The sequence below is a fragment of the Pinus tabuliformis genome, chromosome Q (genome assembly GCF_031772625.1).
Source record: "Pinus tabuliformis cultivar Carrire ecotype Pingquan chromosome Q, CPIR1, whole genome shotgun sequence".
NCBI classification, from domain to species: Eukaryota; Viridiplantae; Streptophyta; class Pinopsida; order Pinales; family Pinaceae; genus Pinus; species Pinus tabuliformis.
The window spans coordinates 1345447015-1345464038 of NC_142296.1; the positions used below are offsets into that span (position 1 = coordinate 1345447015).

At 37.6% G+C, this 17024-nt stretch overlaps 1 protein-coding gene and 1 long non-coding RNA gene across 2 annotated transcripts in view; one reads left to right on the forward strand and one right to left on the reverse strand.

Moving 5' to 3' along the window:
* The window catches only part of LOC149224857 (uncharacterized), a 74048-nt gene that overhangs the window by 40526 nt on the left and 16498 nt on the right, over positions 1 to 17024 (reverse strand). The gene's annotated exons all lie outside the window — the stretch shown is intronic.
* LOC149224858 (wax ester synthase/diacylglycerol acyltransferase 11-like) overlaps positions 1 to 17024 on the forward strand; it is a 74084-nt gene that overhangs the window by 39983 nt on the left and 17077 nt on the right. The gene's annotated exons all lie outside the window — the stretch shown is intronic.

A 17024-nucleotide genomic window follows, 5' to 3' on the forward strand; every position in this document is an offset into this window, starting at 1 on the left:
CTTCATAATTACCGTGCCTTTGAGTGCAATCAACCCTGAAGGTGGATGGCCTGCACCAGTACTGTAGGCCATCGAGTTAACCCTGATACTTGTGGTGAAGTTTATGTCAAATGCATGCAATGAATTTACATGGGGTGCCATGACATTCGTCGGCCCCCATGTTTTATTATCTCGTCTTGCACAGTTTATGAACTTATGTATTATCTTGTCTTGCACAGTTTATGAACTTATGGATTATCTTGTCTTGCACAGTTATGAGCTTATGTGCATGGTTTTTGTAGTATATATATATTATTACTCTTCATAATTATCATGTCTTTGAGTGTAATCAACGCTGAAGGTGGATGGCCTGCACCAGTACCGTAGTACCGTACTTAGGCCATCGAGTTAAGCCTGATCCTTCTGATGAAGTTTATGTCAAATGCATGCAATGAATTTACATGGGTGCCATGACATTCATCGGGCCCCCTATCCATGTTTTATTATCTTGTCTTGCACAGTTTATGAGCTTGGTTTTTGTAGTAATATATTAATTTCTTTTATAGGCCATGAAACCTTACATAATCAATAGTTTGGTCCTTATCTTGTCTTGCCAGCTTATGTGCATGGTTTGGTTTTGTAGTAATATATTAATTTTCTTTATAGGCCATGAGACCTGACATAATCAATAGTTTGGTCCTTGAGATAAGGGCAAATTTCCCCATCCCAGATCTCCATTTATTTCCAATTGTCCGACATGAATCTGACACGCTGGGTTTGCACACTTAGCAGTTTTTTGTCATTTTGGCTTCTCAGAATATGGAAGATTTTTTTTTCAGGAATTTCTTCCATTTTTATACTCTTCTCCAAGTGTTTATCTCTCGGCAAAGTCTTTTTACGTAGGTGTTGAATGGTGATGAGTAAGTAACTTAAAATGTTGATATTTGTCATTTGTGTATTTTTGGCCAGCATCAAATTTTGTAATAAATTATACATTTTTCTTTGGTGGTTAGTCATTCTTCCCAATCCCTACCTATCTCTTAATGATATTTCCTTCCATACCATACAAAACCCCTTCTTACATCCCTAAGTTACAAGTTACTGTAACAACATTAATACATATTAATTTATTATAACTTTTTATTTTAAATAATTAATTTTTTTAATTTGACTAAATCTAAATATTTGCATAGCATAACATTACCCTACACATATATATCCACCACTACCACTACCTAACCGTAATCCCATAGATACACCATTAAAAAAAAAGTCAGTAAAAATAAAGCCTTATCATTAATAATCTTACATTAAAAAAATACTAAAGTTAATAAATTCATCTCCCTGTATATATATAAAAAAGTTGAAAACATTTTCTTATGAAATAATGAAAAACAAATTGATTTACGTAAGATACGAGGATGTTTTTGGTTGGGGAGCAATATTGCAAAGTATTTTTGATTGGTTAAAAAGATAGAAATTAAGACGGGGTAAGTATAAAGATTTAAATGGCGGTAGGTTTTTTTTTTTCATTTATATTTAATAATTAATAATGATTATTTTTATTTTTATTAGAAATTGATAATTAAATTATGATAGTCCATGGAGTTTTGGATTGACAGTGAATGGGTGCACTCTTAAGGCACTTCTTGCAATAGGTCATTGGTTAAAATTTCTATGGGTGCTTACCTACAAAAAGAAAAGATAATTAAATTATGATAGATTTTTCAAAAAAAAAAAGCTATTTTAGTTATATTTAATTTTTTTACTATAAATGTAATAAATGAGTTCAAATGAATTTTAATTAATGAATCATAATATATGAATAAATGAGTTTTATGGGTAGCTTAATTGGTGATTGAACTAATGTGAGTCTTGAGAAAATTTAGAGACACAATAGAGATCCAAAGTTCAATTTTTTTTTTATTGTGACTTGGTTTACGGAGAGGAAGACATGTCATAGACCCCAAAGATTTAAAAATAAATAAAAGAGAAAAATATGTAAATATATATTTGCATATTTAAGCAATTATGTATTTGTCCTAGAGCATTTTAAGGGGGTTCTAATGGCACACCTACTCAACTAAAGGACAATATCCAAAACTAAGTGTTTTCTATTAAAATATGTTTTTTTTGTTAACTCTTCAAAAGTATTTTTAAGAGCTTATGTTATAGTATTTTGTAATAAAATATATAATTTTTTATTAATGAAATAAAGATAAATTAATTAAATATTATTTATAAGTAATATAAATAATATGTGAGCCCCAAGGGTTAGCTCAATTGGTCGAGTCCCCGTTGTTAAGTACCTTGCCGATCGGGAGGTCATAGGGTCAATTCTCCTCGACGCCCTTGGGGTTAGGCCCTGCTAGTTTAGTCGACATGCTTTAAAAGATTCCTTTCGGGGTTGATCTTCCCAAATTTTCCGTGGATGTAGCGGCCACCCCGTGAACCACCTGTAAAAATATAGATAATAATGTGTATGAATAATGTTGTTGGTTATGTTATTTGGAAAGTCATTTTATAAGCTTTTCAACTTATTGGAAAAATGAATAATGTGGTATATTGGAGATGGTTCTCAAGTTTTAATTGGGAAATGCTTGTGAACTGATTCAAAAAAATCACCTTCTAGCTTAACTTATCTGAACACTGAATAGTGAAGGTTTCTATTTGTTAAATCACATAATGAGATGAGGTTATGTCTTCGATTGAATCCATTGGCTTTGTCTGGATCTTGATGGAAATTTTTCTCGGTGGGACTCCTATATTAGGGCCTACAAAAATCCTTTTTGGCTTAATTTGGCAAAGTGGATCACAATATATGCCCCCTAACTTATCTAGGGGATATGTTCAAAAGATTGACTACATTAATCTTGCACAAGAGATTCAACCCAACCCTACCCCCAGTGGGGGAAAAGCTTTGGAAGCTAAAGTGTCTTGCAAAGTCCAAATTGTTCATGTGGTTTATATTGCATTATAAAGCCCCCACAATGAGACATTCTTTAGAATAGATATTTCCACAAACCGACAAGATGTTGCCTCTTTTGCATGGAGGATGAGATAGACTCCCACCTAATCCTTAACTCTTCTTTCTCTAAAGAAGTCTAGAAGGAAAGACGAGGTGTGATTAGGGTCTATTTTGTGTGAGAAGTTACCTCAATTGAATAAGCTCCACATTCTTGGGGTGACCCCCCAATATCCCAAAAAAAAAAAAAAAATAAGGTTCTCCCACTCCCCATCTTTTAATATCATCCACCTTCTCCACAACATATTGACATTTTAAGCCTTGCCATTTTGGGAGCATATAGTCATTCAACACCAAAACCTCCCCCATGACTTGTTTAGATGTTAAAATTCAACATGATCATCCTTTCGATTTCTTTGATTGGGCATCCCAAGATGACCCTTCTTTGGGAGGGGTTTGGGGGATCATATTCCTTTTAGATTCCCACTATATCTTCTTTTCAATCGGATTGAGATCAACTACAATTTTTTTTTTGAACTCATGGCTTTAAAGCTTCTCTTAATTCTTGCTAGGGAAGGGTAATATATCATCTCCATATTTATGGAGGCTCTCGATTACATTATAGAACTATGTGCTTCAACCTCTTGTTCAATATATAAATCACAACCGATTGCATTCCATTCATCTTACATTTGATCATGTGTACACAAAGAGAAACCAAGAAGCAGATCACCTCTTCAAAGTTTTACTGACATTGGATCAAGGCATCTGGAGTATTTAGGGAAATGTCTATGGCACCCTATCAAAATATCTTCATGAGCCATGACTCAAACTAGCTTGACTATTGGCGGTTTTTTTGCTTGACCACTCGCTACTTATTCTCAAGATACTTGATAAGATTGTGACTAACAAAGATTCCTATCGATTGTGGTTTTGTATATTCTATGAAATCAAATGGGTCCTTGATGATGTTCTCTCTTGGTACATAGTCAATTATCTACTTGGCTTATCACTATGTGGCATGCATATTCACGTGCCCGCTTGTTGCCAAACTATCGCAGGTTTTTGTTGAATCTAAATGCTCATAGCATCTGCGAATGTAACTTTGTTTATAATATAATAAAATTGTATATGTATGATTTTGTTGGGCAAGAAGTTTAATTACAATTTAAAGTAATATCTTATTTCACATATGAGATTAAGGTTATATGTTATTTGAAAGCACATGACCCTACTAGATACCTTCAACAATGACCACACTTTCTTGTGAATACTACCTAGTCTAAAAGTCTTTTGGTATTGGAGTAAGACCTAACAAGACTTCTAATTGGCTGAGAGTTCGTCTTCTTTAGAAATAAGGAAACAAGTTAATGACCCAAAATTTAAAGGTATTTAGTAAGAGTGAATGTTTTCCCTTTTAATGGACCACCAATGGGTTACTTCAAGTTGGGTGGTTTTCTTTAAATAACAATGATGAGTCAACTTGCATTTGTGGATAGCAACCAATAATAGTTATCCTCACTAACAAATAACAACTAAATTATAATAGTTCTACAATTGTTATATATATATATATATATGGATTAGAAACCATATAATTACAGTGTAATTGTCATAATTAGTATAATTGAAAAACTTTAAAAAATATATAAATATTTCATTATAACCCAGTTCGAGGGATATGTGTAATTCGTTGCATGTTCAATACTGAGTTGACACATGGCATTTAAAAAGAAATATTAATAAACATAAAATACTTCGATCATGGTCATAAATAAAATATTGCAATTTCCACCTCAAGTAATATAATTTTATATCAGCGTCAAGGGTTAGCCCAATTGGTCAAGTCCCCGTCGTTAAAGCACCTTTGCTCTTAAGAGGTCACAGGTTCAATTCTCTTGACACTCTCGAGGTCAAGCTCCGTGGTTGAGATGGCAGGAAGTGATGCCTCTGAGTGGATCTGCTTGGCTCAAATATTTCATGGATGTAGTGGTCACCGATCTCCGGGGTCCATGAACCATAGATAAAAATAATAATAATAATTTTATATTGCCTTGAGTGTTGTGGATTTGTCGGTGATAGAGTGAATTGTTAAGGCCTCCTTGCAAGGTCGTTGGTTCAATCCTCACCTAGCCCATGTCTTGTGCTTGGGGGTCGGGTGTGGTGCACCTAGAGGTTATAGTGGTAGTAGTGGGAATCAACGCTGTATCATGCAATTATGAGCTCGGCCTAATTGTCAATTCCTATAGACATAACAAAAAAACATAATTTTATATCAACTTTTAAAAAATAATAACTAAGGATGCATGATGATAATGCTATATAGGAAACCTTACTGAATATGGGATCTGACACAAATGTCCTCGTGGATAGAGTGTTGGGATCTCTCTTTGCTAATGAGGAATCTAACTAGTTGATTATATGGAGGATAATTTGTCGAAGGGCAAGTCTTCTCTTGTTTGTGCACGAAGATTGTGCAACCTTCCTCGTGTGTGTCTCCAGAGCTTTTCGACGAGGTACCCAATGCCAAAGGTGAAGGGTTATCACTTACTTTGGGCGACAATACTTGTATTGATTAGCTTAGCAACTTGATTAGTAGAAAATCATGGTTGGAAAATTCATGGGGTGGCACATCAATATGGCTCATATGAACCAATGGATGCAGGAGGTTTGGTTTCCCATGTTAGAGTATGGACCCATAGTTCACATTCAATCGTGAGGGTGGATTAGATTTATTTTCATAGTGAGGATGATGCTAGGAGGGTTTTTGCACAATGTTGTTTCTTAGATTGAAGCGTTCTCATATTAAAGCCTTGGCATTCGTTATTTGACACTAAGATTGAAGTGGATTCTAGTGTTCGAATCTGGGTAAAGATACCCAACCTCCCACTTGAATTACAGAATAAATCTAGCTTTAAGGCCATAGGTAATGTTGTTGGCACATTCATAGCAGCGGGCAAAGAATACAAGGATAACAATGTCCGCTTAATGGCTTGAATACACATGGACATTGATGCAAGGCAAGGCTTGTTTGAAAACTATAGTTTTCATGACCTCAGGGGCTCCTATGGTTACAAGGCACCTTGGTGGGTGCAATGCAACCCCTCGAGCATGTGGCTCTAATGTGTTTCACAATTGCCTAGTGAAGTGCAAAGTTACTCCACCCAGACTACACCTCACAATAAGCTTACTTTATTTAATCTATATATTATCGGCTACTTAGTGGAATATCATAATTCCTTAATATAGTGCAAGTAAATCTTATTCACTTATACTTCAATTAATATTCATCCATTAATCATTCATAAGCAAAATGTAAAGACATCACATCATCATTATTCATACAAATTATATATGCACAATTGTATATGAAACGACCCTCCGACCTTCTTTTATAGAGATCACAAGCAATGCCAAAACCCAAATGCAACCCCTCTTACCTAAAATAAGCTTGCGTGGGTCCCTTCCACCCAACTTGTTTCTCTTTAGTTCAGACCTTCTTCCTTCGCTCGAGGTGTGTAAAACTGCAGTCCCACCGAGCTACTTTGCCCTTGTTCATTGTGGCCTACTCCTCACACCTTACCATGCAACGAATCTCCTCGTTGTCCTTTGACTATTGGGAGCTTGGATATACTAACTAGGGTGGGGGGTATGTGAATCTATGTAGTGCACAATGGATCATCAATTACTGATTTTTACCTTTTTGTGTGCTCGAGAATATATACGCAACTTTCCCAAAGACAATATGCGTATGTACACTCTGTTCTCATGCACAAACGACATATACTTTGATAAGCATTGTTGCCTTACTCTACTTCAATTCAACATATTTTTGAACTATTTAGATATGCAACAACTCCCATTTGAATATCAAATCTAACGGTATAGTGATGAAGTCATAACATAAGTGTAATGGATCTAAACATGATAAATAAGAATTAAATGACACATGCACAAGTAAATCATGAGAGCAATACATGAGCAACACATAAAACATAAGCAACACCATCAAACACATATGGACACCAGATATTAGGTGGAAACCCTTTTCGGGAGAAAAACCACCAACGTTTTGTCTTCTTCTTCTTTTTTTAAGAAATATTTTTTTACACTATTCACTGGCCACTACCAGCGTGTAAGCCTCGAATTTCGATATATGTGAGCAACCACTCGGTCCAGGCCACTACCTGATGGAAGCCACCACTTCGACAACTATGCAAACCCCAACCTTTAATAGTTTCTCTGACCACCACCTAAACTAAGCCACTACAACCTAAATCAACAAGTCACTGCTTGCCACTAAAGGCCCCAACCTTCAAACTCTTGTGGACCACCTTCCATATATTTTCAAACTAGGCCCACGAAACTCTGATCAATCAATTGTGGATCTCATTTCATCTATTTTTATACTAGACCCACATATATCTCTCTGCTCAACAATAATACATCAAAACAACTCTGCAATGAAGCTTTTGTTCAACATAAATATCAAACCCTAAGCAACACACTTTGACTCAATACTCGACCATACTCTGAACCATAACATCAACACTCTCTCAAATACCAAGATCCAAAAATACATAGTAGCATACTCTTTCAACGATATACACAGACTCTCAGGATACAACAACATTATCCTCATTCAACCAATACATATGAGCAACACTACAACAAACATATGACTATACAAGGATCATGACAAACAATACATCCACAATATAAAATACAAGGCAACACATTTGTAATTCATATCTACAACAATATACTACTCTCTACAACACATAACTCAATCATCATAAACAGTGATTACTCCTTGCAAAACATTGTCAACAATACATTAACCTAACAAAACCTAGCAACATACTTTGTTCTCTACACCAACAAACACACTTTGCCAATTTCTCTTCTTCATATGCACGAAGCCTCTCTAATCTCGCTCCAACATTCTAATGCTCTGTTACACGATATGATCACTGTTTCATTAGCTATTGGCGTATGCATTCAACCTTCAAAACACACGGTAACCAACCCTTATTAAATCCACAACAACATTAAAACTAACTAGCTTAATCGACCAAGTTAACACGCATTCATTACTTTCCATTATCTCTCATCATTTTGGACCAAATCAATCATAGACATTATTGACCAAATTAATCGACTCGTTGCCTCCAAATACCCCGGGAAACCCTGTGGTTTTTTATTTTGCACACATAGGATTTTGTATGCGACTTTTCTTCGTGACTTCCACTTATGTAAGTGACTTGCACACACAAGAGTCGTGTGGATTGCAAACTTCAGACTTTGCAATATGCTTCAACCCAGATCTGTTCACACCAGCAACACCTGCATCATAACCCCTGTAGACATCATGACTACCATCTACAACACATCACATATGCATCAAGACCATGCACAAACACCTACAATTGTTGACATCAATGCCCATCACACAACTGACTCATTGTTGACATCAATGCCAACACCATGTTGCCAACAATCTCCCTCTTTGGCATTTATGGCAACACCACAACCACATTAATAATTGATTTTCTTTTTTGGTCGGTCTCATTCTCCACTAGTGGTTGGTCTCATTTTCCCCCTTTGACACCAATGGAAAAGGGTAACCAAACCTCACTAAAACACCATGTTGACACCAATTTCACTATGTTGATACAAATTGTTTTCAGATGACATAATCATCTTCAGTGCGTTATGCAAAATAAGCATTAGAAACTAAACAAAAATAGTTTCCCACACTTGTAACTCTTGAAACCAATGGGACATCAATGACAACAAGGCCAACAATGATCTTCCTCTTGTTAAACATGCTCGTGCTCCCTTGAACATGCACTAGAGCTACAATCAATTGTGCAAGTTATTGTTTAATGAACCACTTGACTGATACCAATTGTCAAAAACTTGATTGATTACTTCTTCTTTGCCCAAGTTTCCTTATGCAAACAAGTGGTTGCTCCTTCCAATGCAAGGATTACTCAACATATCATTATCAAATGATAAATAATGATGTGATGAGGTTAGGTAATGGTAGTACAAGGCTATAACAGGATACCAATTGTTGTTTACACTCAAATATGCATGCACACATTTGCTACCAATATGAAATAAAATGAGTCATAATACATATTTGACTACCAATACTTGAGCTACTCCCCCTGAAGTGATTCATTGTTCATGATTGCTACACAACTAATTTGCTTCTACTTTTCTATCAAAGCTACCATTCAGCTGGCCAAATAATATACATTATCCTACAAGGTTGAAACAAGTGACTCTCTTTTGTGCATGGTTGATCAAAACATATACATATGTTACCAAAATGAAAATAAGATGGAAACAAAATGCAAACCTTTAAATCCTTGTCACCACAAGAGGACATTGGCATCTGTCTATTTATAAAATAGCATACATATGTGCTTTTCATTCACATGGGTAGCGTATAAATTGTGACTCTTTGCTACAACTCCCCTTGAGCTCGTGCACCTTTTGACCTTCTTATTGATTTTGTGGACATGATCTTGACTTGTAGGCTCTTGGTCACACCATGCTTCTACTGCAATACTTCTTCTTACTTCCCATGTTGCTACCATACGCTCCCCCCCCCTGAGACTATGCACCCCACATTGCTCTTCTACATTCTTCATGTGGACAAATATGAGAGTAATAGATTGTAGTGGGGACTAAGTTCTCGTACCCAAGGTCCAAAGAGGAAGAGATTGTCTTCAATCTCTTGCGTTTTCTTACTCTTGCCTTTAACATGTACACATTGTATGGGGTCCTAACTCCTTTTGCAATTACTCTCTTGGACCTTTCTTTTCTGATGCAACAACCTTTGGAGTTGAAGGTCACTTCCTTGCCTCCATTTACCATTCGACTCATGCTCAAGTTATTATACTTTAAACCGTCAACTAGTAACACAATAGTCGCATTAGTCTTCCTGTCACCAATATTGGCCATACCTTTGCCCAACACTTTGGTTGGTGTGTTCTCTCCAAGAATAACATGTCCATCTTTAGTTTTCCTCAAGGAGAGGAATCTACTCTTGTCCCTTAACATATGATGGGAACATCTACTATCTATGTATCATTTGTCATCATCTTCCTCAAACGTGCATAGAGCAATTCCACACTTTACTTGTTGCTCCTCCTTCTTCTTCCACATTGTCGTACACTGCTTCTTGGTATGTGCATTCACCGCTAGCTTCTTGCTAGGCCTACTTTGGGTAAGTTGCTTCTTTTGCTTGTTCTGCTTTGAAAAACTGGACAACTTACAGTCTATAGCCATGTGACAATTGTCACAAGTGTAACACCTCACATGACCGAGATGTAAGGCAAGAGGGTCAAATCTTCTGCTAATCACTTCAAATCTCTACCTTGCATTGATCATGCTTCTACTCCATGCATGAGATCTGCAAACAACGACCATATGGCCAAACAAGTTATATGAGAAATAATAACTAGAAAATGTGTTAGTATACCTAAGGGTTGTTGATCTCCTATGCTACACAACCTGTTGCATACTCTGTTGGTTAGATTTGTACAATATGCTTCTACAGTTGGCTGCAAAATGTCCAAAGTTATGGTAGATGTAGCATTCGACCTCATCCATCATTGGACTAAAGGGCTTCCTCTATTGAAATTTGCCATATTCTTCTCTAAGAGAAAATGGTTTTCTTGTCATAGGTACTCCTCTTGGTATATTTCTCATTTGTTGGATCTATTGCTTCCTTCGTCGTTTGCAGCGCTTGTTATCGTCATTACCTGCTACAGGGATTTTAGGATCTACATTATTGTTTGCATGTGCCTATGAGCTAGATTCTCCCTTCTGAAAGCCAAGACTACATCTGATCAAGGGAGATCTTTGGTTGCTAGGAATGTTGTCCATGTCCTTGGTGCTCTTCTCGTACTTAAGTCGTTTGTCTTTTTGTTCTAGCTGCTTACTCATGAAGACCACTTCAGCGTTTACTTTTTCAACTCGAACCTCTTTTTCTTTTCGTTGATTGGCCATCACATCTTCAATCTTTTTTTCTTGCCATCACATCTTCAATCCTTTTCGCCTCTTGTAACTAGGTCTTCAAGCTGATGACTTCCTCCTTGAGCTAATTCTCCTTCTCATCAAAGATTTTCGTTAACTTTTCTTGATCTCTTAGCCTCTTTACTAGAATAGTTAGCTTATCAATTACAACCATGGACGACAAAATTTCAACTTTAAGAACCATTACATCATCATCTCAACTGATCAAATCTAAATGGATATCGTCAGAACTATCTAATGCATAACTAAGAAATAACTCATCATCATACATTCAGATATATTTTGCTGTAACTCATCTGAATCTCCTGCACTAGATTTCTCCTCTTGATGATTTGTTGCTCCATTTGCACTAGAGGGATGAATCTCATGAGGTTGAGGCTCTTTCTTTTGAGAGTCCTTCTTCTTCTTTTTCTTTTTATTCTTCTTCTCTCTGCTGTTGTTGTTTTCCTCCATACAACACCTACAATCTGTCCCATATGTCTTTTGCAAATGTTAGATCCATTACCTTCTCAAGATCTGCATTGTGCAAATTACTATAGATCACGCACTTTGCTTGAGCATATGTTGTTGCACTTTTGCTGAGGGGATATTTGCCATAACCTTCACATACCAACTTCCAAACATCAGATCCGTACGCTGAGAACTCAGACTTTACCTTTGCTTTGCAAACCCGGTAGCTTGTAGCACTGAGTAGAGGCACACCATAATGATCCATTATAAATATAAAAAAATTACCTAGATCTACCGCTTCACTTGAAGACACCCTCTCGGATACAAATTGTTGGGAGCTTGACTGTACCGGGGGGGGGGTGAATCAATATAGTGCAAATGTATCATCATTATTGATTTTTACCTTTTTGCGTACTCATGAATATATGCACAACTTTTCCAAAGATAATACACATATGCACGCTCTGTTCTCACACACAAATAGTGTATACTTCGATAAACATTGTTGCATTACTCTACAATTCAATAACTTTCTGAACTATTTAAATAAGCAAAAACACACATATGGCTATCATATTTAATTGTATAGTGATGAAGTCATAACATATGTGCATTGGATCTAAACATGATACCTTAGAAGTAAATGACACATGAGCAAGTAAATCATGAGAGTAGCATATACATGAGCAACACATAAAACATATGCAACACCATCAAACACATATGGACACCAAATATTAGGTGGAAACCCTCTTGGGAGAAAAACCACGGACTCTTTGTCTTCGTCTTCTTATTGTTAAGTAATCTTCTTTTACATCATTCACTGGCCACCACCAGTGTGCAAGCCTCGACTTGCAATGTAAGCGATCAACCACTCGCTCCAGGCCACTACCTAATGGAAGCCACCACTTCCACAACTATGCAGGCCCCAACTTCCAATAGCATCTTTAGGCCACCACATGAAGGAAGCTATTACTCCCTAAATCAGCAAGCCACCACTTGCCATTGAAGGCCCCAACCTTCAAACCCTTTTGGGAAACTTTTCATATATTTTCAAACTGAGCCCACAAAACTCTGATCAATCAATAATGGATCTCATTTCATCTATTTTCATGTTGGACCCACATATATCTCTCTTCTCAACAACAATACATTAAAACAGCTATGGAACCAAACCTTTACTCAACGTAGATATCAAACCTTGAGCAACACACCCTAACTCAATACTTAGCCATACTCAACAATAGCAACAAAATTGTCTCAAATATTCTGATCCAATAATACATAACAACATACTCCCTCATCCATATACACATACTCTCAAGATATAGCAACACTATCCTCGCTAAGCCATTACATTTGAGCAACCATACAACAAACACATGACTATACAAGGCTCATGACATAAAATACATATGTAATACAAAATACAAGGCAATACATTTGTAATTCATAGCTACAATAGTATACAACTCTCTGCAACACATAACTTAGTCATCACCAATAGCAATTACACCATGCAAAACATTGTCAACAATACAAAGTGACAAAACCTTGTAGTATACTCTATTCTCTGCACTAGCAAACACACTCTATCAATCGCTCTTCTTCATACATAAGCAGTCTATCTAATCTCGCTCCGACATTCTAATGCTTTGTTACATGTTCTGATCATTGTTACATTAGCTACTAGTGTATGCATTCAACATCCAAAACACACAACAACCAACTCTGATTAAATCCATGACAACAACATTTAAACTAACTTGCCTAGTTGACCAAATCAACATGCGTTCATTACATTCCATTATCTTTCATCATTTTGGACCAAATGAATCATAGATGTTATGGATCAAATCAATCAACTCGTTGCCTCCAAATACCTTGGGAAAATACCGCGGGAAATCTTGTGGTTTCTTATTTTGCGCACACCAGATCATGTACGCGGCTTTTCTTTGTGACATCCCTGTATGTATACGACTTACTCGCACAAGAGTCACGTATGGGTTGCAAAATTTAGACTTTACTATCTACTTCAGCCTAGATCTGCTCACACCAGCAACACCTGCATCATAACACGTGTAAACATCATGACCACCATCTGCAGCACCACGAACACATCAGTTACGTATCAAGACCATGCATAAACACCTACAATTGTTGACCTAATTGCCCATCACACAACAAACTCATTGTGACATCAATGCTAGCACCATGTTGCCAACATTGACTTCCCTCGTTCCACTTGTCTTGTGCAAGTTATGCCTTAAGTTGTGTGATGTTCGTCTCTCCACTGTGTGCTAATATATACAGCGCTTTAGTTGTGCCAAATGATGTTTTTCAACACATATCCCTTTGGTTATGTCAAGTCAGCTTCCTCTCTTGTACAATGGCTTCGGGCTGGGTTGACCCTCATTGTCCCATCGTCGTTCGTTATTTACTTAGTTGTCCACATGTCTGTCGGAACCAACTATTGGACCTCAAGTCAAATCGACCTCTCGTCTTCTAGTTTTTGCAATAGCAAGCCATCTACTCATGGCTCAATGCAGTGGTCATGGCGATCCCCACCCACATCCCTCATCTACTTGCCCAGAAGCATTCCTCCATACTTCCTCTGTCACATAGGTCAGCAAAGGTGGGTATGACCCAATCTTGCCCTCTACCTCCTCAACAAGTCTCTCTAGCTCAGCGTCTCGTGGCCAACCTCATAGGCTCAATGTCGATATACGAGCGCTCTCCTTAGTCTCAACATACCAAGGCACACTTCCTTGGTCACACCTTTGAACCTTTGTTGCCATCACAATCTCCCCTTTATGTTTTGAAGTGCTTATCCTCTTCTCCAAATTCTCTATCTTGTATGACAAAATAGATATAATATCCACATGTTGTGACAAAACAGACTCTACATCATCGCTGCTCATATCTCCACATGTAGCTCCACAAAACTATTGCTCATCTTCGAAGATGGTGGCGATCTTCACTGTTGCATTCGAGTCTCCTCTTTGAGTCTTCACTACAATGAACATATGCCTCATATGAGGTACAATAACAACTCGCTCATCAATCAAGAATAACTGCCCCAACATCGAGTTATAATCATCAAGTTGCACTATTGTAAGGTCCACCATTCCCCCATGTAGATAGGTACATGATCAATTGAACCAATGACCCCTTACATCTCTGAGTTGATAGCCTTAAAGGAGGCCTTCTCGGGCTTGACTCTAAGGCCAAGCTTCCTTGCAACTTATTCTTTAACAAAGTTGTGCGTAGCTCCATTTTTTACCATTGTTGTCACTTGGATGCCTCCGAGTTCTACCCCAAAAAAATCCAAATGGGTTCTTTCCTTACCCTTGTCTTCTACTTTCTTCTTGTGGGAAGATATTACTCCAATACCTTTAACATCCTAACTTTTTTCGCTGTAAAGTAGCCACCTTCTACTTAATGGGTCAATTTCTTGTCAAGTGATCTTCTCCACAGACCCAACATGATATGGGCCTCTTCTCTTTGGGTGTACTTGTTGGTTTTCCTTCTTTGGAAGCCTTCCCCTTTTGTCAGTCCTTTTTCTTGCTCTTATCACTCCGCACCTTCCCTTTATCCTTCCCATCCGTCTAGTAGTCTAGAAGTTTCTTTGCTGCAGTGATAGTTTTTGCAAGAGTTTGGATACCTTATTTCATGACATCCTTCTTTGCCCATAGTTGGAGATTGTTGATAAAGTTATGCATTCTGTCTTTATCATGCATGTCTTTGATTTCCAACATACAACTTTAGAATTCTTTGATGTAGGTTTCAATCTTCTCGATATGCCTCAACCCTCTAAAACAATCTCTTGCCACCCACTCTTGATTCCCTAGTCTAAACTAGACATACAAAGCTTCTTTTAGTTTCATTCAAGTCACAATCTTGTCCATGATGCAACTGGTTGCTAAATCTTCGACTTGGGTTCTCCATCAAAGCTTCGTTGTCAATATGAGATACATCGCTGCTACATTGACCTTCATCTCTTCAAAACACACTTTCATCGATTCTAATATTTGTTCGATGTCCCAACAAAAATTCCCCAACTACTTTAGCACTTCTAGTGCCATTGTACATCTCTGGTTCTTTAAGCTTTACCTTCATAGATGCAATGGTTGAACTTTGCCCTATGGTCTATTTCAACACTACTATGGCATCTGCTTGCTCCCTTGTGAGTGTCACAAATGACCTTGCCTAATCTTCCAATTCTTTCATCCAAACCTTATGAACCTAGGCTTGTCTTATTGCATAATCAATAAAATAGGAACCTGCTTCAAGGGCTCCCCTAATCTCTTGATCTCTGCTCGGAGCCCTTCATATTCCTTTCCATGTGTGAAATTTTTAAAATTATTGCATTTAATCTGTTTATTAATCACCTATCTTCAAAATATTATGTCTTCTATAAATTAGATACGGCAAATACTAAATACAACACTATTGCAACTTCACCAAAATTAAATCATAGAAACTAAGAAAATATTGCACACACAAAATAATAGACACCGATATTTTTGGAGAAATTTTACCTTGAAAACCCCCAGTGTAGGGAAAACTAGCTCTACAGGTGAGGGTTTTATTATTCCTCAACAAATCAAAGATTAAATAAATTGCTTGCCTCTTACTGGCAAAGCTCCAACGATATTTTTCTCCCCCACTTCCACTGGTCAAATCTAACCTCCACAAACAAACTCGGCCCTCTCTATGCAATTCGCACATGCTCCAACAACTCGCATTGGGAGACTAGAAATGCGCACGACCTCCTTTTGGAACATGCATTGCCTCCGGAAAGTCGTTTTGACAGAGTAAATTGCCTCCAGCGACTCACTAAAGCCATTCGTACTTCCTCTAGTAATTGTTTCTGACAACTCAAAATCGATTTGTAGCTCCATTAACTCGCATTGGCTAATGTTGCCTCTCTCCACAGAAATAATTCAACCTCCTTCCTTCTCTCGGAAAACTGGAATCTGTATGAAAAGTTTCTCCGGAAATTCTCTCCTCAATTTCTCTCGCAAAAACCTCATTGTTGGTGTCACCCACACTATCACTGCACCCTTGTTATCACTACAAATCATTGTGTCTCGAAAAGCCCCATTGATCTCCTCTTATAATCTCTTGTTGAGCAATCAATGGCCACAATCTATTCACAATCAATGACGCCTCTTGGAACCACAACATAGCCTTGAATCAGGCCAACCTCTTGTCATCCCACTCGTCCTCCTCTCATGCATTCACCCACTTGGGTCATCACCGCAAGCTTGTCGATCGTGTAATCCCTCACACTCGTTTGCCCATCGCTTGGGTCCATGGTGTCTCAGGCCAACACAAGGGTTTAGTTTTTCACCACTTCAAACGACTCGTCTCGGGGTGCATGTCTTGGTTGTGCTACCAAGCCTATATGCAAGAAACCTCAACTTGCGTTTTCAAAACCCATGTTGGTGTGCCCTCGTCTAACCTCCAATTTTGTTGCTTTTCTTGCGATATCTTCGTCGCAAATTGTACAATGGGGATGTCACCCATGGCACACACCTAGATTAAAGGTGCAACCAACTCTAGGGCTTGA